At 42.7% G+C, this 26941-nt stretch overlaps 1 long non-coding RNA gene across 31 annotated transcripts in view; it reads right to left on the bottom strand.

The window, feature by feature from the left end:
• The window catches only part of LOC107131356 (uncharacterized), a 248533-nt gene that overhangs the window by 87821 nt on the left and 133771 nt on the right, over nucleotides 1-26941 (bottom strand). For 24 of the 31 annotated variants that reach the window (XR_009494353.1, XR_009494360.1, XR_009494356.1 and 21 more), the window contains one exon: nucleotides 8560-26747. This is a non-coding gene — a long non-coding RNA (uncharacterized lncRNA). The remainder of the gene's footprint in view (nucleotides 1-8559; nucleotides 26748-26941) is intronic. The other 7 variants (XR_009494362.1, XR_009494335.1, XR_009494337.1 and 4 more) reach the window with 3 other exon arrangements.

Raw genomic sequence — 26941 nt, forward strand, 5'->3', positions numbered from 1 at the left:
CAAGCCATTAGGATAGACCTGACCTCCTGAAAACAGTTCACAAATGTTAGCAGTAATTATGTCTGGAAACCCAGTAACTTTATTATCTTGCTTAATAAGAACATGTGAGCCAAACAGCAAGAGAGCAACTGAACCACACTCGAGGAATCATTCTCTCCTTGGCTCTCCCATCTTCTTTCTGCATCACAGTGGGTGCACACATCCCTCCTGGAATTCGCTTTCCTCATCCACACAACAAGCAGTACACACCTCCACCAAGCATGCCTAGAGAGGCCTGACGCAGTTTCTGTTAGTATCAACAGCAGCTGAACAGTTTAAACTTCTATGTCTTCCTGTCTACATTAGCCACAGTTTTCCAGAAAAGGAGAGTCAATAGAATGTGGTGTGTGTGTGAGTGTGCATGTGGACACAGAGAGAGACAGAGGGAGAGATGAAGAGACTAGATTTTAAGGCAATGGCTTCGGCGGTCAGGGGTCGATAAATCCAAAATTTGCAGGGCAGGCTGGTCACCCAGAGAAAGGATGCTGCTGCAGTCTTGAGCTGGAAGGCAGTTCCTGGGGGCAGAATTCCTTCTTCCATGGGGGACAACAATCTTTTTCTCTTAAGGCCGTGAACGAATTGGATGAGGCCCACATACCTTATGGAGGATAACTTGCCTTATTCCATATCTCTGATTTAAAATCAGCTAAAAATACCTTCATAAGTATGTTTATACCTTCTAGACTGGTGTTTCACCAAATACCTGGGTACTAGCCAAGTTGACACATAAAATCAACCATCACACTATCATTTCAGACTAGATGGATAGATAGTTCTTTGCTGCAGGGAAAGCCTGTAAGAATGGGCAACAACTTCTCTTTCTGAGATCAGATTAAATCCAAGAATTCAGATGAGGTGCCCATTTTACTTAAGAGCTGAACTCTTAAGTCTGAAGAAAACCTTCAAAGCAGATATGGAAGATGGCATGTGAACTTAACAGAAGACTCAAATGAATGCACTCCAGTCCACAGGAAGGACAAACCTTTAGAACAAAGACTGCAAACTCAGTACCTACAAGGGCCAGACAGATAAGACAACTGAGTGGGGCGGGGTAGATGACGAACAGGGTAGGGGTTAGGCAGAGTGCGCTGAGCATACTTCATGTAAAACTGCTCCTCAGATTTGGGCCATGGAAGGTTCCGAGTCTTTATGCAGCAGCCCAAAGGGCAGAGCACGGTCCAGTGGGCGGACTATCAACTTCAAGTCAGGTTGAAGGAACTCTGTGCCCCAATTCCACCACTCATTAGCAGAGTGACCTGGAATAAGTTCCTTAAAACTTTCCAGGCCTCTGTTTTGTTTGTAGAATCAGGGAGCTGCCACTTACACAAAGAAGTATTGTGAATACTCAGGAAAAAGTACCTACGACATGTGATGGCTGATATACATGGTTCCTACTTTGCTTTTATTAAGCAATCACTTACATGGCATTTACTACGTGCCAAGCACTGCTTTACAACTCATTTAATCCTCACAGCATCCCCATGAGGCAGGTTCTCATTTTACAAATGAAGCACAGAAAGGGTAAACAATTTGACCAAGGACACACAGCTGGGAATTACTAGAAGATTGTTCAAAAAAAAAAAAAAATAGAACAGTAGGACTCATTAGTAGATGCTATAATCTCTCTTGCAAGTGTAGGTGATGCTTGCTACCCATAGCAACTGATTCCCACTCACTCCTCATCACTCCATGAACCTTTCCCTTTAAGGAACTCAGGACTCTGTGCTCAGCAATCCCAAGGTCCCTCAAGTCCTCGTCTCTTAGCCCTGTTAGCCGGGCATTGCTCAACACTTCCTCTCTCGTGCACCGACCTCCACCTGCCTCCCAAGACTCTGAGATTCCCTGTTTTCCCCTTTGAAAGCTCCAGGGTCTCTTCCCATCCCTAACTCCTCTCAGAGGTGAACCCTAGGTCCCATTCATTCTCTCCTCTTTTCTCTCTTGACGCGATGCACACAGACTGGGGAAATCACACTTTCAATGCACACACCTCAGTGCCCAACCTCAACAGGTATACTCAACAGGTAGTGACCAACCTACACACTGACCCTCTCCACTCCAAGTCTGGCTGGCAACCTGTGTGACTTCAACTTTCATATGAAAACTTATCGAGGTCTCTGTGTATGTTAGGTGTGTCCAACTCTTTGTGACCCCAGGGACTGTAGTCACCAGGCTCCTCTGCCCGTGGAATTCTCCAGGGAATAATACTGGAGTGGGTAGCCTTTCTCTTCTCCAGGGGATCCTCCCAACCCAGGGATCAAACTCAGGTCTCCCACATTGCAGGCAGATTCTTTACCGTCTGGGCCACCAGGGAAGCCAGGTCTGTCAGCTCCTTAACCTCCTCCTAGTCTGCCCTCCTCTTGGCCCGCCCACTCCAAACACCCTTGTCCTCTTCCTGTCGCCTGAACTGCTTCACTTCTGAACTAGGACATTCTGACGTCCCTCTAACCAACCCCCTTGCCTTCAGCTCCTTTTATTCAATATTTAGGATAACCAAACCTAACCATCTTAAACCCCACATCTGATCCTTCCACCATGTCCCCTAGGGAAGTACCAGCAACAACCCAGTGGTCCAGTTAGAAACTTCCATATTGACTTCTATTCCTCTCTCTCCCTCATCTCCCACATCCAACAGACCCCCAAGTTCCATACGTCTGCCATCCGTAAACACCAACCAGAGTCTCTCTTCTCTTTCCAGATCACCAGCGCTTTTCATCCAGAGTCCTCTCTCCAATGAGCTCCTTGCCAGTTTCCTGCTTCCAGTATTTGCTTCCCTAAATCTATGCAGCAGGCAGAATGGTCCCTCTGAAACATGAGTCTAATCACAGTGTGCCAGCGCTTACAATCCATGAACATTTTCCTACGTCCTTAACGAGATGACCAGATCCCTGAGCAGAGCTTCTGGGGCGTTCCTAGATCTAACCACTGCCCACCTCGCTGGCCTCATCTCCTGTTTTCTCCATTTCGGCCCCACATCATTTCTAATTCTTCAGATGTATCGTGTTTCTCTTGCCGCAGGGGTCTTCGTATATCCCCGCTCCCCTGCCTGGATTATGTGTTTTCCTCAGTTTTTATCTTGGGACTTAGCACGCGAGTGTCATGCTAAGTATACCTCTTCCTTAAGAGACTTTCCTGGCCCCCAGTCTTGGTGAGATCCTTCAGGTGGGTGTTCTATAGCCAACCTGCACTCCCCCTACCTGACAGCCACCCCACAGCACGGAGTCTCCCTCAGGAGCCTGTTCTGTGGAGTAGTATATGGCTCTCTCATTCAGCGCTGTACTCTCGTGGCCACGCAGTGCTGATCCATAAAGACACTCCACAAGTCTGTGCGGAGTAAACGAGCGCGCAGTTGATTCTTAAAGCCTCGTCTTCAACCCTCCTACACGCTGTCCCTGAGATTTAGCTCCTCCAGGTCTCCAGTCGCCTGATGGACACCTGACTGAGTACAAAGTGGACGAGAATTGTCTCCTCTCTCACACCTGCTCTCTTCAAAACCTAGTAGAGCAGAAAGAACAGGCGTGGAATCAGGGGTGCCTGGGTGTGCTCTTCTACATGCCACTGGCCGCACAGCTTCAGACAAACCTATCTCTAAGCCTTAGTTTTCTCATCTGGGAAATAAGGACTAGCCTCATAGGATTATACTGAAGTAGATAATGTACGTGAAGGGCTCGGCAGATGACATGGAAATAACAAATGGCACCTGAGTTAAAAAAAAACACCGGGAGTAATTCTGCTTCCATTCTTCTCCCTGCAGCCGCTCCCTCTCCTCCAGACCCATTCCAGCCAGGCCCCCTCACTCAGCCCCCTGCTCCTGCCTCCTGGAGCTCTGCTGGGCTTTCCCGACTCTGGTTTTCTCAGTGCCTGGGCCACCCCACACACTGATACTAGAAGATCCTATGATCACTCCCCTGATCGAAATTCTTCATCTGCTCCTGTGACTTGAGTGTTCAGTCTAAATCGTTTAGTCATAAGCCCTCTCTGGCCTCCTGGGTCTGGCCTCAACAGACCTTTGCTGCCTTCTCTTCCCGTTAGTCACTAACACACACACTGTTGTTGCCCGGCAACAACACATGAGTCACTGCCCACTTGGTGCAACGGTTCTTCCCATCCCTATCTATGCCTCTGCTCGTGTGTCCTTGGACTCGGACCACCCTCCCAACCCCAGTTCTCAAATCCAACACCACTTTTCTTTCACTGTCTGGCCAAAGCTTCCTCAATCCATAATGCATTTCTTGATTGCCCAACCTGAGAAAATCTTTTCTACAAACATGTGGTGTTTGATTTATCCCCCTCCTTTTATACATTTCATCTCTCTCCTCTATGTTTATCTGTGCGTGGAACCTCAGCTCCAAGCTCTCCACAGGCAGCATTGTGCCGGGGCCCATGCCGTTATGCTCAGGAAAGGTGCCCAGGAAGCAGCAGCAGCTGAGTGTGCACACCCACAGAGTCCTACTGAGGATGCAAAGCACCCCAAGGGGCCGCAGTCAGCTAAGCTTCTGCTGGGCTCCTAGGTGAGTGCCTGGCATACAGCAACACTCCACAAATAACTCTTGAAATTAACTTATCCTCAGGGAGATCAGCTATTGGCTTTGGGACAGAAATTCTGTCTCCGGAAAAAAACATGAAAGACATGAGGAAGGTTTATCTCTCCCATCATGTACTTAGGATGTAGGCAAGCTTCAGGTTCACTCTCTCCCACATGCTAGACAGCTAGACTCAGCAATCAATACAGTATGTGATGCTTTGATATATTTAGTATGTCAAAGTACTCCATTTTAACATATTAAGACTCGTTCTTCAAAAGTCTCCTTTGGGGAACACAGAGTTATTCTAACAAAGTCCAAAACCTTTTTTAGACCTTGTCTTTTATACCGCTACAACTTCTTTTTGTTTTTTTTTAATGCCTATTACACAATGAACACTTTTTCTCATAAGGGTTTCAACCAGCTGAAAATTTAAAACTTTCAGAAGTAAATTTAAGTTTCCTCATATTTAAAGTAGAAGGCTTTTTTCAGGGCCTTCCTTTTCAAAATTCTATTATGTAAGCCACTTTATAAATCATGTACACAACAATTTTCATTTTTCAATCAAATTTTAACTCCTCCCTCTCCCCCATGCCTCCCCACCTGGCTCTGCCAACACCACGTACCATGGGTTTGTCTGTTATGGTACTTGTCAGTATGTGGTGTTACCTCTTTATATGTCATTTATCCCACTAACATGTCCTGGACGGCCAGGCCCCAGACATGCCCATTTTTGAATCTGCAGTGCTGACTGCTGGCATGTAGTTGGTGGCTAAGGAAATGTTAACATAAATCAATGACTCAAATCAGTTATTGGATCATAAACTTTTTCATAGGACCTAACTGCTGGCTCCTTCCTACCTTCCTACTCTCCAAGGCCAGAGAATTCCCACCACTGTGGATAATAAAAAAAAAAAAAAAAGATGGGAGGCTCTTAAGGCAATTGCAAACAAAAACTTCTAAACGTGTCCTTGGCAAAGATGGCATCGCTCTAGGAGAAGTCTAAAATCTTCCCAGCTAACACAGTACTCGAGGGCGGCAGCATCCATTTGCACGTGAGCTAAAACGTTAATTTCACTACTTTACAGTCACAGCTTATACAGATGCTTCATTTAATTCATTTATTTAGTCCCCCTGAAATAAGGACTGAGGGGTAAAAACCAATTAGTGTAAATCACAACTTTAAAAAGAGAAGTTAGGGAAGGATCTAGTTCAACGGCCCAATTACATGAAAAAGCAAAAAAAAAAAAAACCCTGCCAGTTCAGCACTGTGTACCCTTCAGTGATTTGGAAGTGAGCTGCTTTTCAGGTATCATCCAATCATACTAACTGATGTTAGTGTTTCCAGAATCTACACACTGCTCTTCCCAAGATCCAACAGCATAAAGCACATCTTAGTTTCCAAGAAAGCTCACTGCAAGTTGATGAGGAGTTTGAAAGAGAAAAAAAAAAAAACCTCAAAATAAAATTAATAGACAATGACTCTCACATTTGAGCTTTCCAAACATATTGTTTAGGGTAAAAGAAATACATTTCCACATCACAAAGAGTTCTAGAAACCAGCATATTCTGGGAAGTCCATATCCACTACTTGGGGGTGGGGGCTTAATAGACTGTATTAAGGACCAAATCTTTTTAGATAATTGTTGACACTTGGCTTAAGAATATAAAAACTGAAAACAAAAATAACCCAGATTTTAGAATTTTTCAGTTATAATGAAGTTTGGATCAAAGACTGAAAGCATTATTCTATATTCTCTTAAACACTTTTAAAAGCAGCACACATTTCTTCCATTTAAAGAGGTGAAAACTGAGGCAACCAGGCTCAATCACTTTTTATGTACTCAATGTCTCAAAAGCAGCTAAAGCTATGGCCCCAAACTACAACTAAATGCTCTAATAACCCATCCTCATGAGGGAAGGTTTAAAAGGCTTCTTGCTTAACTGAAGGATAACCGACATGACTTATTTCAATGACTGGTCCAAGAAAGCTGCTGCAGTAGACCAGCAGACCACTCAGCATCTTGAGGACCTGTTAACATCTTTGTCCACAATTTCCCTTGCAGTTATATATATATACATATATATATGAGATATAATGTTAATTATTTGGTGTGTGTGTATATATGTATCTTTGGTTTTGATAAGAATAATATTCCTGTATATCCTAACGGGGTGGCTACATGCTGCCATCTTCTGATTATGCCCGGTGGAGTGTAAAAAATTTTTCATGAAAAAACAAAATCAATAAAAGCAAAACTCCTCATTTTTTCTACCAGTAGTGCCCTTAGTAACAAGAAGGGCAAAGACATCAACACAGGGATTACAATATTCTCAGACATAACTCAAGCAGACTTGTAAATGGATAAATGCATGTTATAAACTTTTTTTTTCCGCAAGTGCCTTGCATACTTATGTTACTATTCATTCTGAGACAGACAGACCATCAATGACCTTCTGGGTCACTGCCTAGGGAGAAAGCTGCCTATAAAGAAGAGTGGGGGAAAAATAAGAGGGGGGTTGCTTCCTTCCACCCCAGGCCCCCTACTGCCTTGAATGAAAGAAGACAGATGGCAGCCACCTTCCCCTTTAATTAGGAGGAGCAGCTCAGAAGGGGACAGCCCTGCTCACTTGGCACCATCTTTAACAAACCGTTTCGATGGTAATGCTCCACTCATTTGCCCTTGTTTCAAACTGTTCTCAATCTTTGATTTACAAACTGAATTTCTGTAAATTTCACTGTGAAAAACTACAGCTCTGAGCACAACACTCTATAGAAAGAAGGTACTTAAAGATGGCTCCTGAATTAATAATTCATACACATTCATACAGGGGGCCTGGAGTGTTTCATATGAAATACAGACACCTCAAGTCCCACCATCACCCTTCTGACATGAAACTGGAACCCTTACGGCACAGCAGCCCTTGTTTAAATTCACACAGTATTCCACACTGGATTCAGATTTCTGCTTTCCAACACCACACTGCCTTCATGCCACCCCCTTCTACCTTCAAAGTGACACTGTTTTCAGTTGAGAAAAGTGGAGAAAATTCTTGGTAAAAGCAGTCCATTTTATGAGGAAGGATAATTTTAATCACAAATCACAGACTACTCACTCCACGTTTCTATTTGCTGTGCATCTGCAGAAGCACAGACCTTTGTATTAAAAGTGTATCAAGCCATATAACATCTCTGGAGACAGGAGCAGCTCCGAAAACCAAGTAAACAAAACCGGAAGATGAGGGCCGAGAGTCGGAATTAAGCTGATGTCACAGAATCTTCCGTGTGGGCGATGAAGCCTCTGAAATATTTTTTTTTAAGTTATTACACGTATTTGCTATAATTCTACAAGGCATGAAACTTTCTAACATGAAGGAAAAGTTCGGCTAGGTCTTTGTCCCATTTTAATATTAAACCTGTTGCTGTTTTTTTTTTTTTCCTCAACATTATTAATTACTTGTTATCCCTCAGGTCCTTTCCATCTCCTAACAGGTTTTAAAATGACAGCCTCTCATCCAAGAGCCATTTCCACCTGGTGTCTGCAGCGCCCACATGCAGACCCCTGGCCTCACACCTGTCTCATATATGCACCTCCCTGCTTCCCACTGCAAGTAAGGCCAGCGTCATTAGACGAGCTCCTGGCCGCACCACATAAAACAGCCTTGTCTGTGTCACTGTCATTTAATTAATGGCAAAGTTCTTGAACCATTTAAACAGAGGGAAAAAAAGAGAACTCTTTGTTTTCTCATTGATGATAAAGTTCAGTCTCTTACTATCTCTAACACGCCAGCCAGAGGGCTAGATACAGGAAGAGAGATAGAAAAGATAAAAGAAGCAATTAGCTGTTCAACAAACTTCATCTCCTACTTCCCAATGAAGGGGAAAGGAAAAAAAAAAAAAAGCAACTTGGTGTTTGCCAGATATTGAGTGTCCTTAATAACGTTAGCAAGAAAAAACATGTAGGAGAGACTGACTAACAAAGAAACAAACAAAACTTACTTTGTTTTCCAGCGCAGTAAGCAGGTCGGGAACGAGATGAGGGTAATTCCTTTCCTCAAGGCCCCTGCTTTCACTTTACAAGCTGTGTTTACGCGATCATCCAGGTTTGCTGGGGGAACTCCAGAATGCCTGTGCTGCCTCGGGATGCCCCAAGTTCACGGTTCATCTCAGAAGCTTCACGGAGGACCGGCAATCTCCAGGCCAGACCGAGGTGACCTCTGGGCGCCACGTGGCACCGCTGCTGCTGTTAGCAACGCGCGCCCGGGACACCCACTTGTTAGCTCAGGAACCAGGCCACCAGCAGATAACCGCTCAGACGCGCGTCCAGGGACGCCAGCCTCTGGCATTCTCAGGTTCAAGGCTGGAAAATGCATTAGGACGAGAACCATGCACTCAGCAGTATTCTGCGCCATTAACTTTCTTGTACTTAGATGCCGGTCTAAATAAGAGCAAAAGGTACAGCATTAGAAGGAGTGTTTTACTGGGGATGGTGATTGGCATTTGTTGTGCACTGGGTCTGAGCTTGCTCTCAAAAAAGGACATTTAAGAATCCTAGATCAGAAGTATTTTCATTTCCTCTGTGGAAACTATATGAATCACTTAAAAACAAACAGAAGACAACAGGAAAAAAAAGTATATTAATTATGCTTAAAAAAAATGTACCCCTTACTAAATCTCATCTGGTTAATTTTTTAAAATCCAGAAATTAGGAAGGAAAACCCAATATATAAATTTGATGTTTGTTTTGAAAAATTACTTCATCCATGTGCTGTCCAGCTCATAAAAACAACCCTTCTTCCAGCAAAACGGGACACTTTGACCTTGTTTACTGCAGGGTTTTGAAACCGCTGTCTCGTAACTCCTGACATCACTGGACGTGTATTAGCACCTTTACTGCTGGTGGCTGCACACGCTGCCACCCCGACTGTCTTGAACTGCCCCTGGCTGAGCAAACACTCCTCACAACAGTAGGGATACGGGCGTTAGCATTAAGCCCCTGGAACTCACGTGATACCTTTGGTAACTGTCACATCTTTCTGATCACTAATACAACAAAACAAAAAGCATCGAACATCAGGTACTTTTTAAAATCCCTGCAGCGGCACCCACACTTAGCACAGACCACTCTCTCTCCTGACTGTCTCCCTGCCCGAGAGAAGGGCTTCGTTCCTCACCAATCGCCATATTGGCAAGAATTCCTGCCACAGAGCTTTTTCTAATAGAAGATCCTGACCTACTTTCTCCCAATAAAAAATTCCCACAAACTTTCCTAGAGGATAATTTAGTTTAGCATACTTTAGAGTTTCAAAGAGCACTGCTGCATTTTTAACTTTGGTAAAGTCAGATTTATCCATTTCTTTTTGTTTTGTGGAACCTGATTTTGGAGGTGTTTCTGAGTGCTGCATTTTTAAAGAAATAATTTTCTCTTGAAAGTCTGACATTTCCCTTCTGTGTTCCTCATTTCTTGTTCTTGATCTAGTCGAATATTTAAAAAGGAAAAAATGAGGATAGTTGTGACACAATTCAACTGTGTAAGTTACAATAAAACTTGAGTGAACATCTGCCATGACCCATCTCTTTAAAGAAAACTAAGTTCAGGTACTACGACGGTGGTGCAATTTTAGAAAGACAGAATTAAAAACCCAGGTTTAACCTATCTGAAATCAGCTGATAATATCCTCTTTCCTTCCCTACAACAACTTGCAAAACATCAAGTCCTCGAACTACAGTCACCAAGAAATAAAGAACACGAAATACATATCTGAGCAATTACGGCCCTTGTTTATCAGAGAAGGATTAAAAACAAAGACGTCCAGGGTTAATAAAATTAATTAACTCTAGCTAGAGAACTACTAAAAAGACCCTCCAAATATCATGCCGTTACTATGACAACTTCAAAAATGCTTTGAGAAAATGTCAGGGATTTTAAGATTCATGATAAAACAAGCGTCATCTAGTCTGCCAGAAATTACTTTCATTTATATCAGGCAGCAAAAAGGCTAAATGGCTATTTACAACTGTGAACTATCAAATCATTACCTTTTGAGAGATGCTGCTCTCTCCATGCAGATCATGAAAGGAATAAGTACATGAACAGCTCTCTCAGTAATCGGAACCATTTTGATTTCAGTCCTGCAACTACACCACTCCTTCGGTCTATCTACTTGGTACTTTATTTTTATAATGAAAGCAAAGTCTGATGCAATCTGAAAGGGAAGGGACAAAAAAAAAAAAACCTAACAGTCTTTACTTTCCTAATACAAACAGGCAAACACTCACTCCGATATTTTAGGCATTAATAATGAAACAAAAATGAAACAGCATTTTTTTCCCTTAAAATTTCTGCTCACAGGTATTTAGACTGATTTACATTTTACATAATCTTGATGGCTCAATCAGGAAGTGAAAATTTTAAGTGCGTGTGTTATGGACGGGAGGAATCATGTGACCCACAGAGCAAAGAAAATTATGCAGTAGACTAGCACACTAAGAAAAATAAACTTAACAGGAGTTTAAAAATACTGTCTTTGGGATTCATCGAGCTCTGAATATGTTACGGCTTTTAAGAAATAAAAATTAATTTGGAAACCTTGAAAATAAGCCCTCAGGACATTTTAAAAAATATTACGAGATCAAAGCAATGCACTATGTGAAATAGAAGTTTAATTAATAAAGAAACTGTTTCTATGAAGATCATATCCATTCAAGGTTTATTTTCAAGGCGATTTTTCATGTTATTTGAAGATGGGGCAAGACATAATCGTAATGAAACAAACCTTTGCAGTCATGTACTTGTGCTTTATTTAAATATGTAGTGCTGTGTGCTCCTGGAGCACAAAGGAAAAACTGTACTGGTTTTCACACAGGTTTTATTGATTTCAAAAGGTCACTGTATTTTATTACAGCAAATACATTCTCAAGAGGAAAATGTCAACACCATAAAAATTTCCATCTGAGGTATTAACTCACCCTGGAAATCAAAAAGTGGGAGATAAATGTTAAAACACTTAAGTATAATGGATTGACTGATAGATGACTTTCTCATATAAAAACCACTTGACCATAGTCTCGGTGCTAGCTGTCTAAAATGAGTATGTTAACATAAACATACTTGAAATTCAAAAGGTTTGGCCAGTGATTATTTTGTTTCTTAATGCAATTTCTGTTATTAATATCAATAAAAACAATTAACCTGGTTGAGAGGAGGTATTTGTATCTCATAACTATTACTTTTATCAACTTAATGCTTCACATTTTTCAAAATGCTTTTCATATCTTTATATCAGCTTTTTAAAAAAAATTATACCACAGGCAAGTGGCAGGGCACGGTCAGTGAAAAACATCGGTTCTGAGTATTTCCTGGTTACAAGCTCATCTTTCAAAATTCTTAAACACAAGAGGTAGCTGGAGAAGAAATTATTAGGGAAAACAGAGGACTCTCAGAAGGGAAGCTTGAAGTAGACCAAGAACAGTCAGGAGTATTACATGACATTGAGATATTTCTACTAAACACAGTTATCACACTGGTTGACTAGATTAATAAGAAAAGATAAACAAGTTGCCAAGAAATGTCCCCCCAACAGAGTCATGGCACAACTCACCTCTGCACTTGCTGAGATCATAATTTATTAAGAATAAATCTCAGATTTATTCTATAAATAAGCAAAGTGGAGAAGCTAAGAGACTTTCCCCTGTTACACACACAGTTGGCTGACAGTTGAACCTGGACTCAAGATCTCTGACTTTCCCAGGCTAGGGCTCTTCTTTATCACCTGCAGTGTCACAGCTACAACCTGAGGCTCAAGTAAGCCTCCAGTGAGCAGAGCCCTGCCAGCTTATCCTAGTTGAGGAAAACTGAAATGTTAGGACTTCGAGAGGCTCGCTCTGGCTACTTCGTCCCTCACTGGTGGGCCCCTGATCCTTATTACCTCTGCTGTCTCAGTCCCCCACCAGCTGGTGCGGAGCATCATACCTTTTGAGCTGGGAGGAGACACGGCAAGTTCTGAGCTGAGAAGCTAAGCTTCTGAGAGGGAACCAGACCCTCTTCCTGGCTCCTCCCCTTGCATGGGTATAACACAGCCTCCTCACTTTTCTCAGAGGAAAAATCAAGACACTAAAGTAAGAAAAAGCCCTTGTTTTGCTTCACATCACAATTTTACTGGGATTTTGGACAAACATGAGGGCAAGATAATATTCTAGAAAAAATACAATTAGCTCTCACTTTATAATCTTCATCAGAATCAATACTGTGGAGATTAAGGAGTTGAATGTAAAAAGGGAGGAAAAGAAAGAATTAGAAGAAAATATTTCTGAATTCGAGATAGGAAAAGAAGTCTTAGCTTCACCAAAGCAATGGAAAAAGCAACAAACGGCAAGGTAATCAACCCAACCTGACGACATTAAAACATTAAAATCTGTAGCTCCAAAAGCATCAGACAAAACTGAAAGATAAATAAAAAAATAAAATACTTGCAATAGGATAATATGGTCTATATCATTATAAATGTAAAAGATAAAAGATATTAACAGACAATTCGACCCAAAATATAAAGGTCAATTAATGCAAGAGAGTGTTGAATTTCACTAGGAAACACCAGGAGTTTTTTCATCAATCAGATTCACAAAAATGGACAACAGAAAGAACAAAGCTGGCGAAGTGAGGTAAGACAATCATTTCGGGAAATCAGCAATATCTTTCTACAAGCCCTCAAACTGCATTGACTGATAACGTATCTATAAATACCTCCTGAAGAAGCAGTCACAGATACACAGGAAGATAACTATACAAGGACGTACATACAATAACTTACAATAACATAAAACCGGAAACAACCTAATATCCAAAATCGGAGAAAAGCATGTGAATAAAAAAATTTCAGCAAATTCATATTTTCTTTCATATGTTTAAATAACAGTTTTTGGAGAATACTTAATGACACTGGAGATCACAAAATATAATGTTAGGTAAAAATGCTGGATATAAAATTATATATAAATATGATATAAATGTTGCTAGGCAAAAAGAGACTGGAAAAGAACATAGTTAAAAAACTTAAGAAAGGGTGGGCAGAGAACTTGAAATTTTTTCATTACTTCTTTATAATATTGAGATATCTGACATTTCCAAAAGAAATGTTATTTTTATAGTTAGAAAAATGTTATTTAACTTAATGAACATTCTATAAATATCTCTCAGTCATATGAAAGCTTTACAAACACCTAACAAGAAAATGCTTGCATTTTATTATTAAGTGCAAGGAAACGTGCAAAACAATATGATCTTAAATAGATAAAAATTCACATTAAGAAGACCAGAAAAAACACATCAAGATGTTAATAGTGGTTGCTTTTTAATAGTGCTACTTATTGTGTGTAATATTTTTTCTATGTAAGTTTTCTATGATTGTCACATATCACTTTCATGAGGAAAAACAGACATCAATATCACAATTATAGGACGGATACATCAAGAATATGCTACTATTAATGCAGACTGTCAACAGCCATAAAAAGCTGCTCTATCATTAAGCTGTCCTTTTTAAAATTTTAGAAACCACTGGTATATCTTCAGAGAGTATCAGGAAGGTGTCCGGGAGGTGGGAACAAATACTACTTCCCAGTCCTCACGCTGTTTTCTCCACAAAGCAGCCGCGCTGCGAGGGCCACACTGAAGCAGGAGACTCTTGACAGCAGGATGTTCATCATTAGCAAAATGGCAAAGACGACTGACAGCTGAGGGGTGGAAAATGGCCCAAAGAGGAAGGCAAGAATTCACGTAAGAATAGAAGCATTAAGAGAGAAGATTCAAGGAATCATTAGACCCAAAACAATGAAAAGAAGGGTCCCAAAGAATTATGTGTATACCTATGTTCACAGCAGCATTATTCACAACAGCCAAAACGGATGATGCAACCCAAATATATCCAATGGATGGATAAACAGAAATGTGGTCTAGTCACATAGCAGAATGTTACTCAGCCTTAAAAAGAAAGTTAATTCTGATACATGGTACAACATGGTTGGATCTTGAGGATATCATGCTAAGTGAAATAAGCCAGTCACTGAACGCAATGGCACCCCACTCCAGTACTCTTGCCTGGAAAATCCCATGGACGGAGGAGCCTGGTGGGCTGCAGTCCATGGGGTCGGTAAGAGTCGGACACGACTGAACGACTTCACTTTCACTTTTCACTTTCATGCATTGGAGAAGGAGATGGCAACCCACTCCAGTGTTCTTGCCTGGAGAATCCCAGGAATGGGGGAGCCTGGTGGGCTGCCGTCTACGGGGTCGCACAGAGTTGGACACGACTGAAGCAACTTAGCAGCAGCAGCAGCAAAAGATACTGTATGAATCCACTTATATGAGGTTCCTGGAATAGTCAAATTCACAGAGACAAAAAGAACTGTGCTTGCCAGGGACTGAGGGGAAAGGGAGAATGGTGAGTTAGTGTTTAATGGGAATGCAGCTTCAGTTTAGCAAGAGGAAAGAATTCCAGAGATGAGTGATGGTGATGGCTGTTCAGTAATGTAAATGTACTTAATGCCATTGAACTGTACACTTAAAAATGGGTGGGACTTCCCTGGTGGTCCAGTGGTTAAGATTCTGGGCTTCCAATGTAGGGGATGTGGGTTCGATCCCTAGTTGGGGAATTAAGATCCCACATGCCATGTGGTGTAGCCAAAAAAAGAAAATAATTAAGATCATAAATTTTACATATGTATTTTACCACAATTTAATAATGTGTGTATATATACATACCATTAAAGGAAAAAAGAGAGAACAGAATAAAGAAAGAATGCATTAGAGTTAGTATTCATAATTCTGAAGCATGCTTTTGATTTGGTAGGAAACTCAGTTTAAAGGATGTCAAGGGTGCAAGCATCAAAATAAAATAGATTTTCTTTCTTTTTTTTTTTAGATCTTATTTCTGATATTAGATTTTTTAAATAGAGTTATAGAAGTCAGCTCAGTATCACAGAAGATCAAAAGTAAAAATAAGAAGGGACATTATGTCTAACTTGAAAAGAACATACCACACCTCTCTGTGGTTCTTTGAGACCCTTTCATTACAGCTAGCTTGAAAAATTCCCCACAACTAGGAAAGAACCTGCAAGTCCAAGAAACAAGATGACATTTTCCCATCAGCTAACAGGAAAAAAATATAACTATGAGGGAAACCCTGAGTCTCCTAAAACGTACTGTGTCCTTACTGTGCCCCATTAACAGAGAATCAAAGAATTCTGGAGGTGGACAAAGGCTCTCAGGTGGAGCTGCTGCAGGGACACAGACAGCCGCAGAGCTCGTCAGCCTGTCCAGGCTCACTCAGTGATGCTCGGTTTAAAGGCAAACCCCTGGAGCACGGTTATGCTTTGTTTGTCACGTTCTGTTTTTCAACTGGCATGGTTCATATTTTATAGGCAGCTTACTAAAGGTAAGAAATAGAGCATATCTGGAATATTCTTTTTACAAGTCATTCGATTAAGTCCATTCAAAAAATATTTGTTGAATACACAGTACATGGGATTCCCAGGTGGCTCCTTGGTAAAGGATCTGCTTCCAGTGCAGAATGGCGGGGTGATGAGGGTTCGACCCCTGGGTCGGGAAGATCCCCTGGAGGACGGCACAGCAACCCACTCCAGTATCCTTGCCTGGAGAATTCCATGGACAGAGGAGCCTGGTAGACTACAGTCCATGGGGTCGCTCAGTTGTGTCTGACTCTTGGCGACCCCATAGTCTGAACAGTCGATGGAATTCTCAAGGGCAGAACACTGGCGTGGGTAGTGACTGAGCACACACCCACACGTGCATGGTACATACCATACACTATATACCAGGCACTGCGCTAAGCACTGAATGGTGAACTGGATGCCATCATCCTTCCTTCACCAAACTAGCAGTTACAATTTAAAAGAAGGACGGGATGCTATTGGCACACATCAGCGGGGGCTCCAATCTGGTCGAGGTAGCTCGAGAATGGAAACCTATATGAAGTGACATTTTTAGTAATAGTAGTAGTCATTAGTGGGCTTCCCTCGTGGCTCAGCTGGTAAAGAATCTGCCTGCAATGCAGGAGACCTGGGCTCAATCCCTGGTTTGGAAGATCCCCTGGAGAAGGGAAAGGCTACCCACTCCAGTGTTATTTCCTGGAGAATTTCATGGACTGTTTAGTCCATGCGGTTGCAAAGAGTAGTCATTAGTATTATTGCCACAAGATTGACTAGCTACTACTATGGGTCAGATCGAGTTTTAAAGACATTCTTCAGGCACAAATTAATTTAATCTTTACTATAATCTTACAAAGTCAGATTTGAAAGATGAGAAAACTGAGGTACTGAGAGGTCACCCAGCTCCTCTATAGTAGAATCAGACCAGACTGTACCTATGTTCAGAATGTGCCCTGAAGGGAACCCAAGCTAATATAAGACAGGCTGAAACTTAAGGATCAGAACACCTGGTAGAGAGCAGAGCTCTCTGAATAAGCAGCAGGGGCGGGCATGGGTAGGCAGAGTAATGCTCCCCATTACAGATGGGAGCAGCTGGCACTGGGAGGCATGAGGTGAGTGGGGGGGTGAAGGAGTGGCAGGAATATGTAGCGATGATCAGGAACCTTGGAGGGTAGAGGTGAGGGATGTCTGGGCAGGCAGGATTCTCATTAAGTTCTGCTGCGCTGAGGGGGAAATGAGTCTCATTTCCAACTCCCCCGCCACCACCATGGGTTTCAGTGTTTAATGACTTGTTTACACACAGAGTGAGAACACATACTCTACAGGACCCTGATCAGTTGGGTACAGGGTATCATAGTAACAAGTGAGAGTTAAGAGCGAAGGGACACGATGAGCTTGTTTTTCAGAAGCATCGCTCTGAATGCAGTCGGGAGAATGGATTGCGGGAGAATATCGGTAGCATGGAGAGGGATGCTAAAGACAACAGTTGAGGTCAAAGATGATGGTAACCAAGAAGGACACACTGGAGACAGAGTAGATGGGTTTGAGAATGGTCGAGATGCAGATTTTTAACCAGATTTGGTTTCTTTGTGGATCTGGAAGATGAGGTGAGAGAAGGGTCAGTAAGGCACAGGTTTCAGGTTTGGGTGACTGGGATCAGTCTGGAATCCATTGGCTATGAGGTGCTAGCAAGATATTGAGTAGGAAGGTCCAGCTGGCATCTGGATGCAAAGCATGGAGCTTAGAGATAAATAGAAAGAACCTGCAAAGGGAGGCAAGGAAGAGAAAAAGCCAGAGGGGCAGGTCAGGTCAGCTAGGCCAAGGACATCAAACAGGTCACAGCAGATACAAATCTAAATTTATCTGGCAAATGCGGCCACGGAAGATAGGAAGACAACTACCACTCTGGCCAGTGCGAGACCAGCTTGGTCACAGGTGCAAAAGCCAGACTGCAGGAGCCTGAGGAGGGGACCTGCATTGCAGGCAGATTCTTTGCCAGCTGAGCTACCAGGGAAGCCCTGAGCAGGGGGCAGGGCTGAGGAAATGGAGGTAGCAAATTCACCCTGCTCTTCCAAGAAGTTGGTCCCTGGCAGGAGACATGAGTGGAGAAGTAACCCAAAGGGAAGGCGATCCTGAAGGCCGCTGGGTTTTGTGTTTGGTTTTCGGTTGGTCCTGGAAAATCCCATGGATGGAGGAGCCTGGTAGGCTGCAGTCTATGGGGTCGCTAAGAGTCGGACACGACTGAGCGACTTCCCTTTCCCTTCGGTTGGTCAGCCTTGAGAGGGTTTATGTGTTCATGGGAGAAAGTCAGTGGAGGATGGCAGGTGAAGTTCAGAGACAGAAAAAGTCTCTGAGGAGGTGAGAGAGGACAGGGTCAGAGCCTGGACACGGGCGGGCTCCTCCTCCAAGAGGGCAGGAGGCAAGGAAAACAAGACAGGTGTAGATGCAGCGTGCTGATCGGGGCCACAGCCTGAGCGTGCTCACCTTCTGGTGTCTCTTTTCTCTTTGCATAGGTGGGTGGCAGCTACAGAGACCGAGCAGTGAGAACGAGCCCCAGAAGAGAAAGCTGCCAGGAGACGAGAGTGGCCTGGATGGCAGGGAGCAGCCGCGGTCAGTGGAAGGTGACTTCCCAGGCGCCAGATCATGACAGCCACGTGCCGCCGCACCGTGCCTCTGTGGCAGTTACCAAACAACACGGGGAACATAAACAAAAAGCTGATGACGCAGAGCAGACCTCATGAGAAGTCCACTTCAGGACAGTCAGGCCGGGTAAATCAGCAGTAATCCCATCAGTCTCCTTAGGCCTCAACCACACAGGCTGTCACGAAGACAGAGGCTTCCACAGGGTATGACGGCCTTCCTGGTTACAACGTGTGGAAAGCTCACACTTCAGTCTACAGTCAAACTTGGTTTGTGTGCGTAACCAAAACATCGTTATTTCAACCCTATTAATAGTGCGCTGACAACCTGTGTGTGTGGCCTGAGTGGGCCTGTGCTTTCCGGCCTCTAAATGGGCACCTGGATCGCAGTGAGGGTCCAGCATGTCCCTCCTTCCAGAGTCGTGCTGGGGAGCACGGGTGGGAAGACAGTCCTGTCACAGTCGCTTCTCCTAGACACAGCTCTAGTTCCTGCTCTGGCCGGGAAATTGCTTGAGAGAGCAAAAACGGGCCAGGAGCTGAGCACAACTGTACAAGTCCAAACACAGGCTAGGGGAGGTATTTCAAGTGAATGACTGTTGTGTTTTGCTTAAGCTCAGAGCAAAGTGGCAGGAGAGGAAGATGCAAGCTCAAAGAGTACCTTTCCTTATAAAGTCCTTTTGCAGTGACAAAAGTCATTCTAACAATTAGTATCAAGCATATCTTGTATTTCCAAGGCATACACTTCCCAAAGAGCTCAAAACAAACAAACAAACAAAAAAAAAAAAACCTTTAATTCGGCATCCTGTTCAGAAAGAAGGGAAATTAACAGTAAAATCTGATCAGTTCAATCAACTGGGGAGTTTGCTATGAATAGTGAGATGTCTGAACCCTAGGACAGTGATACACTTTTGCTTTTTTAGTTTCTTCTTTTAAAAAAGACTTCCTTTCCTCGAGTGACTGTATCATGAAAGTAATGTAATATTAAATACCTCCAGCCAACAGTTCATGGCGCTCACTCTGACTCGGGCACAGCTCCAAGTCTCCTGAGTTCTCTGAATGTGAGGCAGGCATTCTCACTCTGCCAGTTTTAGGGAGAAGCACAGAGGGGCTGACTCCTTCACCTGTGGGGATCAGCAGAGCTGGTGTCTCAACCCTGGCTGTCCAGCATCAGAGTCCTACGCTCAACCACTGACCTGGGCTGCCATACCATGATAACACGAATTCTAAAACTCTACAAATTCAGGGTGTTAAAAAGAAGTAATCAGCACTTATTCTCTCCCTCTTAACAGAGTAATGTCACGGTGTTGTTTCCTACTCTATCCATCCCACAGTTTTCAAATCAAAGATTCTCTTATATTTATATTCAAATAAAAACGCTAAGTGAAACTGTTTACAAAAACCTTTCCAAGTAGAGATTCTATTCACAGAGAAGACTTTAAAAGTCAGCAGATCTATTTTTGCATACAATAAGCACAAGCCAGCAAAATAATTTTTTTCACAAGTTTCTTTACAAAGAATTTTCTTCTTAAGAGTAGTTGTTTTTTTGTCTGACCCCACACTTAATTATACTGAGTCCCAAATCAGTCATTTTGAATCAACGTATCTCCCGGTTTTCAAATAAGAAAACTGAAGTTCAAATATTTCATTCTCTTTGAAGTTGCCCGCAGGCTTAGGCTGGATTGCACAGATTTGAATGTGTACTTCTGTAGTGATGAGGACCTGATCTTCAGTGTGGGAGTGCTGCAACTTCTAGAAACCTCAGCAAGGTTCGTTCTATAAAACAAGCAAAAAACGGCCCCCAAAATGGATCCCACAAAGTTTCTGCCAGTGACCTTTGATGCAAATGTTCCGTGATATCTATGTTCAAGACTGCCAGTCACTTGAGGCTTATTAAGCTTGACCAGTGTGAACTGTTATTTCCTAGACTTAAGTGCATGTCACATGGCGTCTGTACATTCTTCAGGGCTCCTTCAGACCCACACTTACACGGATAACCAATTTTCAGTAAAGGTGCCAAAGCAAGTCAATGAGGAAAAGGAAGTCCTGACAACAAACCATGTTGGAACAACTGGGAAACATGCAAAAGAACGCGCCTAACCTCTACTTTACCTGATAAACAAAAATTAATCTGAGATGGATCATAGCCCAAAGGATAAAAGCTAAAACTATAAGGCTTCTAAAAGAAAACACAGAAGAGTATCTTTATAGTCTTGGAGAGGTAGATTACTTAGGAAACAAAAAGTACTGATAATGTATGGGGAAATTTGATTAATTAAGTTACTTCAAAATTAAAACCTTCTGCTCATCAAAAGACATTTATAAGAAAATGAAAGGTAAAATACAGACTGGGAGAATATACCTGCATTACAAGTTTCTGACAAAAGAATTTTATTAGGAGTATAACATAGGAAAAAAACTTCTACCTATCAATAATATTAAAAAAATTCAACTTTAAAATGGCCAAAAAGAAAAACAAAAACGGCTAAGAGATAGAACAGATCCTTCAAACAGGAAGGTATACAAATGGCCAGTAAGATGAGAGATCTTGATGTGAGATCACATCTATACACAACTACTGGAAAAACCACAGCTTTGACAAGACACACCTTTGTCGGCAAAGTCATGTCTCTGCTTTTTAATATGCTGTCTCGGTTGGTCACAGCTTTTCTTCCAAGGGGGAAACGTCTTTTAATTTCATGGCTGCAGTCACCATCTGCAGTGATTTTGGAGTCCAAAGAAATAAAGTCTGTCACTGCTTCCATTGTTTCCCCATGTATTTGCCATGAAATGATGGGACTGGATGCCATGATCTTAGTATGGATGTGAGAGCTGAACTACAAAGAAAGCTGAGCGCAAAAAAATGGATGCTTTTGAACTGTGGTGTTGGATAAGACTCTTGAGAGTCCCTTGGACTACAAGGAGAGCAAACCAGTCCATCCTAAAGGATATCAGTCCTGGATGTTCATTGGAAGGACTGCTGCTGAAGCTGAAACTCCAATCCTTTGGCCACCTGATGCAAAGAACTGACTCACTGGAAAAGACCTTGATGCTTGGAAAGACTGAAGGCGGGAGGAGAATGGGACGACAGAGGATAAGGCGGTTGGATGGCATCACCAACTCAACAGACATGAGTTTGAGCAAGTTCTGGGAGCTGGTGATGGATAGGGAAGCCTGGTGTGCTGCAGTCCATGGGGTCGCAGACAGCTGGACATGACTGAGTGACTGAACTGCACTAACCACTTACTCTACAGTAGAATGGCTGCTGCTGCTGCTGTGTCCCTTCAGTTATGTCCTACTCTGTGTGACCCCACAGATGGCAGCCCACCGGGCTCCCCCGTCCCTGGGATTCTCCAGGCAAGAACACTGGAGTGGGTTGCCCTTTCCTTCTCCAATGCATGAAAGTGAAAAGTGAAAGTGAAGTCGTTCAGTCATGTCAGACTCCCAGCAACCCCATGGACTGCAGCCTACCAGGCTCCTCCATCCATGGGATTTTCCAGGCAAGAGCACTGGAGTGGGGTGCCACTGCCTTCTCTGTTAGAACAACCAACAGTGGTAGACTGTTGGGGCTTCCAAGGACGCTCAGTGGTAAAGAATGTACCTGCCAATGCAGGAGACCCAGGTTCAATCCCTGGGTCAGGAAGATCTCCTGGAGAAGGAAATGGCAACCCAGAGGAGCCAGGCAGGCTAGAGTCCATGGGGTCACAAAGAGTCAGATAGGACTGAGCACCCATGCACACAGACAATTGTTAAGAAGGAACTGGAGGACGTGGAACTCTCATCCACTGCTGGCTGGAGTATAAAATGGTATAATTATTTGAAAATTATCTGGAAGTTTCTTATAAAGGTAAACATGTATCTGCTGTCTGGTTTAGCAACTAAACTGATATTCAAACAGGAATGAGACTGAGAAAAAAGAGCTGGTTCATAGTAGCTTAATATCTATAACAGCCAAAAAGGGAAAAACAATCCAAATGTCCATCATCAGGAGAACTGGACCAAAGATTTGGGTCTATTTATACAAGAGAATACTCCCCACCATGGGAGCAGGAAGAATGAACGAGGATACACACGACAATATGAAACTGCCGTGTGAAGGAGGTCAGGCAGAAGAAGTACATGCTCTGTGATTCCATTTACGTGAAGTTCAAGAACAGGAAAAGAAGCAGTGGTGTATAAATTAGAAAGTGTTTGCCATTGGGGTTGGAGATTGACTGGACTGGGCAGAAGAAAACCTAGGTGAAGAAATGTTCTACATGTTAACCAGCGTCCAGCTACATGAGCGTACTTGACATCACAGCATCTCACCACGGCTGTCCCATTTCCGTGGAACCATCCGCACACAGACGGTCCTCCAGAGGAAAAGATCACACCTGCTTGTTCTTCTCTCATCCAATAGTAGCAGTCAACTGATATGCCGGGTTCCAGAACCAGTGTGACGGTGCCCTAAATTCTCCAAGTGTCCTTTGTTAGGCCCACTGTTTGTCAGGAGACAACTGACAAGCCACACTCAACATACTCCTCACCTCCAGCAGGTTACAGGAAGAGACGGGAGCAAGTGGATTTGGACAGAAGGGCACCCGGAATAAGCTGATAATGTATGTGTCCTGGCCAATAACAGAAATAAACTACAAACATGTTCTGGGGGCTGGCATCTTCAGAGCTCAGGACACTTCAGCACTCTCCACATCTGCTTCTGGGGTATGGCCTCAGAGGGCCTGCTCTTTGATCTAGAACTGTCCAGAAGGCTCTAAATTGGTAAACGACTTACAGAATACAGAGATCAGATACCAGGGGATCTTTGCTATCCTCAATTACCTCTACGCCATTACCAAAAAAAAAAAGAATGGGCAGGGCTTCCCTGGTGGCTCATTCATAATCTGCTGCTCAAAAAAAAAAAAAAAAAAGAATCTGCGGCTCAATGCGGGAGATACGGGTTCAATCCCTGGGTTGTGAAGATGCCCTGGAGAAGGGAATGGCAACCCACTCCAGTATTCTTGCCTGGGAAATCTTATGGACAGAGGAGCCTGGCAGGCTATATAGTCCATGGAGTCACAAAAGATTTGGACACAACTTAGCAACTAAACAACAACTACTTTGCAAATTCTCAAGATAGATTTGGGGCTCCTAGTATTATACTAGACATCAGGATAGGCTGATAAGGTTCGGTGTTAGGTTCGACCACCTGGGGGTAACTGTGGGAGATGTGGAGAAGATCTCCAGGGATTATTCACAGGGAGACAGCTACTTTTTCCGATTAAAATGAGGGAATAGTAAGATAGGAAATATAAATTCAGAGTTTCTTCTGAGGTGCAAATGGATACCCCTGTGGGAGCAAAGATAAAGGACTAATTCATCAACATCTAACTGTTTCCATCTTCATGGTATCCATTATGCATTTTCAGGAACTATGGGACAAGTACGAGAAAGGAATGACCAACAGGAATTTGGAGGTTTTTTTTTCACTAAGGAAACGGGAAGGGAGAATATAGATGCTTCTTACGAGAAAAGAAAGAAGCATGAGAATCTATCTCTTAAGGAATAAAAGTTATAGAAACAAAGGAACAGGAGTTTCAGAAACTCCTGTGTCTAAGGGCAGACAAGAAATTAAAAAACAAGCATATGTACATTTATATTTGCATTAAAGATAAGGAACAACTCCCACTACTTCTATAGATTTTTTTAATGACTAACTTTCATGTTTCACAAGATGCATCTTTTCTTCTGGCAGCAAAGCTAGGAGAGTGTCTTGGGGTGCTCCATGATGAACAACTACAGCCTCTGTAGCTGGAAATCTTTGTGTCTTTGTATAAACTCAGCTTATTTTCTCTTCCCAGCCAAGCTATTTCTTTTTCATTTTTATTGAAGTATAGTCGACTTGGACTTCCCAGGTGGCACCAGTGGTAAAGAACCTGCCTGTCAATGCAGGAGATGTAAGAGACGCGGGTTCGATCCCTGGGTTAGGAAGGAATGGCTACCTACTCCGGTCTTCTTGCCTGGAGAATCCCATGGACAGAGGAGCCTGGCTGGCTACAGTCCACAGGGTCGCAAAGAGTCAGACAAGACTGAAGCGACTTAGCACGCATGCGTAGTTGATTTACAGTGTTGCGTTGGTTTCAGGGGCACAGCAAAGAGAATCAACCAGTTATACATACACATATATCCATTCTTGTTTCGAGTCTTTTCTCACATAGGTCATTACAGGGCATTAAGTAGAGTTCCCTGTGCTACAGAGTAGGTCCTTATTAGTTAACCTCTTGTATATACAGTAGTGTGTGGATGTCAATCCCAACCTCCCAATTTATTTCTCCCAGCCAAGTTACTTTGAGGGTTAGTTTTCCCAAACTCTAATACCCACTGCAGTTATTGTGCCCTCATTTAAACTTTTTTCCTGGCTAACTGCATTTCTGATTTAATTCTTCAGATGTGTTTCTGACAAATGAACAAATGAAAGGACTTCTCATTTGTTATGGACTGAATGTTTGTCTCTCCTGCCTCAATTTATATGTTGAAATCTTGATTTGGTGGTGTTAGGAGGTGGGTCTTTGGGGAGGTTGTTAAATCACAGAGTACTCATGAATGGGATTAGTGCTCTTATAAAGGGAGACTCCAGAGAGCTCTCTCACCCCCTTCAACTTTGTGAGGACATGGCGAGAAAGCAGCTTTCTATAAACCAGCTCCCAGAACCGTGAAGGATAAATTTCTGTTGTTTATAAGCCAGCGAATCTATGGTACTTTGCCCAAACTAAGATACTATTTCAAAATGGTGGTCAGGGCACATGAAAGATACCATTACAGTTATTAAAAATAAGTATACATACTCACCACAATTAAAAGACTATCAGGGGCCTGAGAGATTTCAACCAACATCTGGAAGCCATAAAATAACAAAGTACTGACTGATGAAGCTACGCAGAGGCAGCTCACAGCCCCAGAGGTTCTCTGAGAGGCTGCTGCTGAGGAAGGAGATAACCCAGTGAAACCTCAAGGAGGCTCTAGACTCAGAAAAAGCAAGTGTGAATTGGGCCAGAGATGATAAAAAGGGTAGAAAGAAGATTAACTGAGAAGTCAAAAGCATCAAGAATTGCTACTTCCATACAACAAACCTTATAGGTACCCCCAGGCCAAAACTAAAACTTAAAAAAGGGACATGATTCTCTAAAGAAATGAAACACAAAGTCTAGTGAGAACTAAACAGCCAATGTGATTCTAAAACCCCCAAGTCAAGTCCTCTTCACTCTGATGCTTAGCAATTCTCCACACAAGGGCTGGCTGCCACCAGAGGGAAGCAAGATGCACCCTGGCAGCCTTAAGGCCATCTCATCTTTACATGAGTGAAGAGTTAGGGATAAAGACACACTTAAAGAAAGCCTGCAATAGGAAAGTGGAAAACCAAGATAAACAACAAAAAGACACCGGAAGAAACAGAAAATTCAAAGCAGTAAAGATATTTCACCAAGAACCCTCAAAACAACTTTTATTAGTGTCCCTAAAAAATATTTGAGAAGCCATAAACATACCCATGGGCTTCCCCGGTGGCTCAGTGTTAAAGAATCTACCTGCCAATGCAGGAGATGCAAGAGACACAGGTTCGATCCCTGGTTGGGAAGATCCTTTGGAGGAGGAAATGGCAACCCACCCCAGTATTCTTGCCTGGAGAGTCCCATGGACAGAGGAGCCTGGTGGGCTACAGTTTGTGGGGCCACAGAGTTAGACATGACTAAGCATGTATATACTCATATCCATGTAAGGAAAAAAACACCCAAAAATGCACAAGAAATAGCAGTTCAAAAAAAAAAGGTCTACAGAATTAAAAACATGACCCCAAGCAAGTATCAGTAAACACTGCATGCAAGTGCCTGGGTACCATGACCTCACAGCTGTGACTCCGATAACATAATCCTGTGACACAGACAATGCCTTCTTACCTAAGATATGCTGTAAATTTATAGCCAGAAGTTTAAAATGGCACATATAAAACATGTTGCTGGAAAGAAGATGGTGACACAAAGCCTCATTTTTCAAGAAAATCTGAGTCTGTTTTTAACTCCTGTGTGAGTTTGCAAGATTACCTATGAGCTTCTCTTCATATTTGTCTGTCCTTTCCTACAGAAAGGGAGAAATCAAAAACGGTGTTTTTAGACTGAGATAATAAAAACTCCAGGAAAGTATTAAGAAATAGCTAAAAAGTTGGCTTAAAGCTCAGCATTCAGAAAACTAAGATCATGGCATCTGGTCCCATCACTTCATGGGAAATAGATGGGGAAACAGTGGAAACAGTGTCAGACTTTATTTTTGGG

Source organism: Bos taurus, chromosome 4 (assembly GCF_002263795.3).
Source record: "Bos taurus isolate L1 Dominette 01449 registration number 42190680 breed Hereford chromosome 4, ARS-UCD2.0, whole genome shotgun sequence".
NCBI lineage: Eukaryota > Metazoa > Chordata > Mammalia > Artiodactyla > Bovidae > Bos > Bos taurus.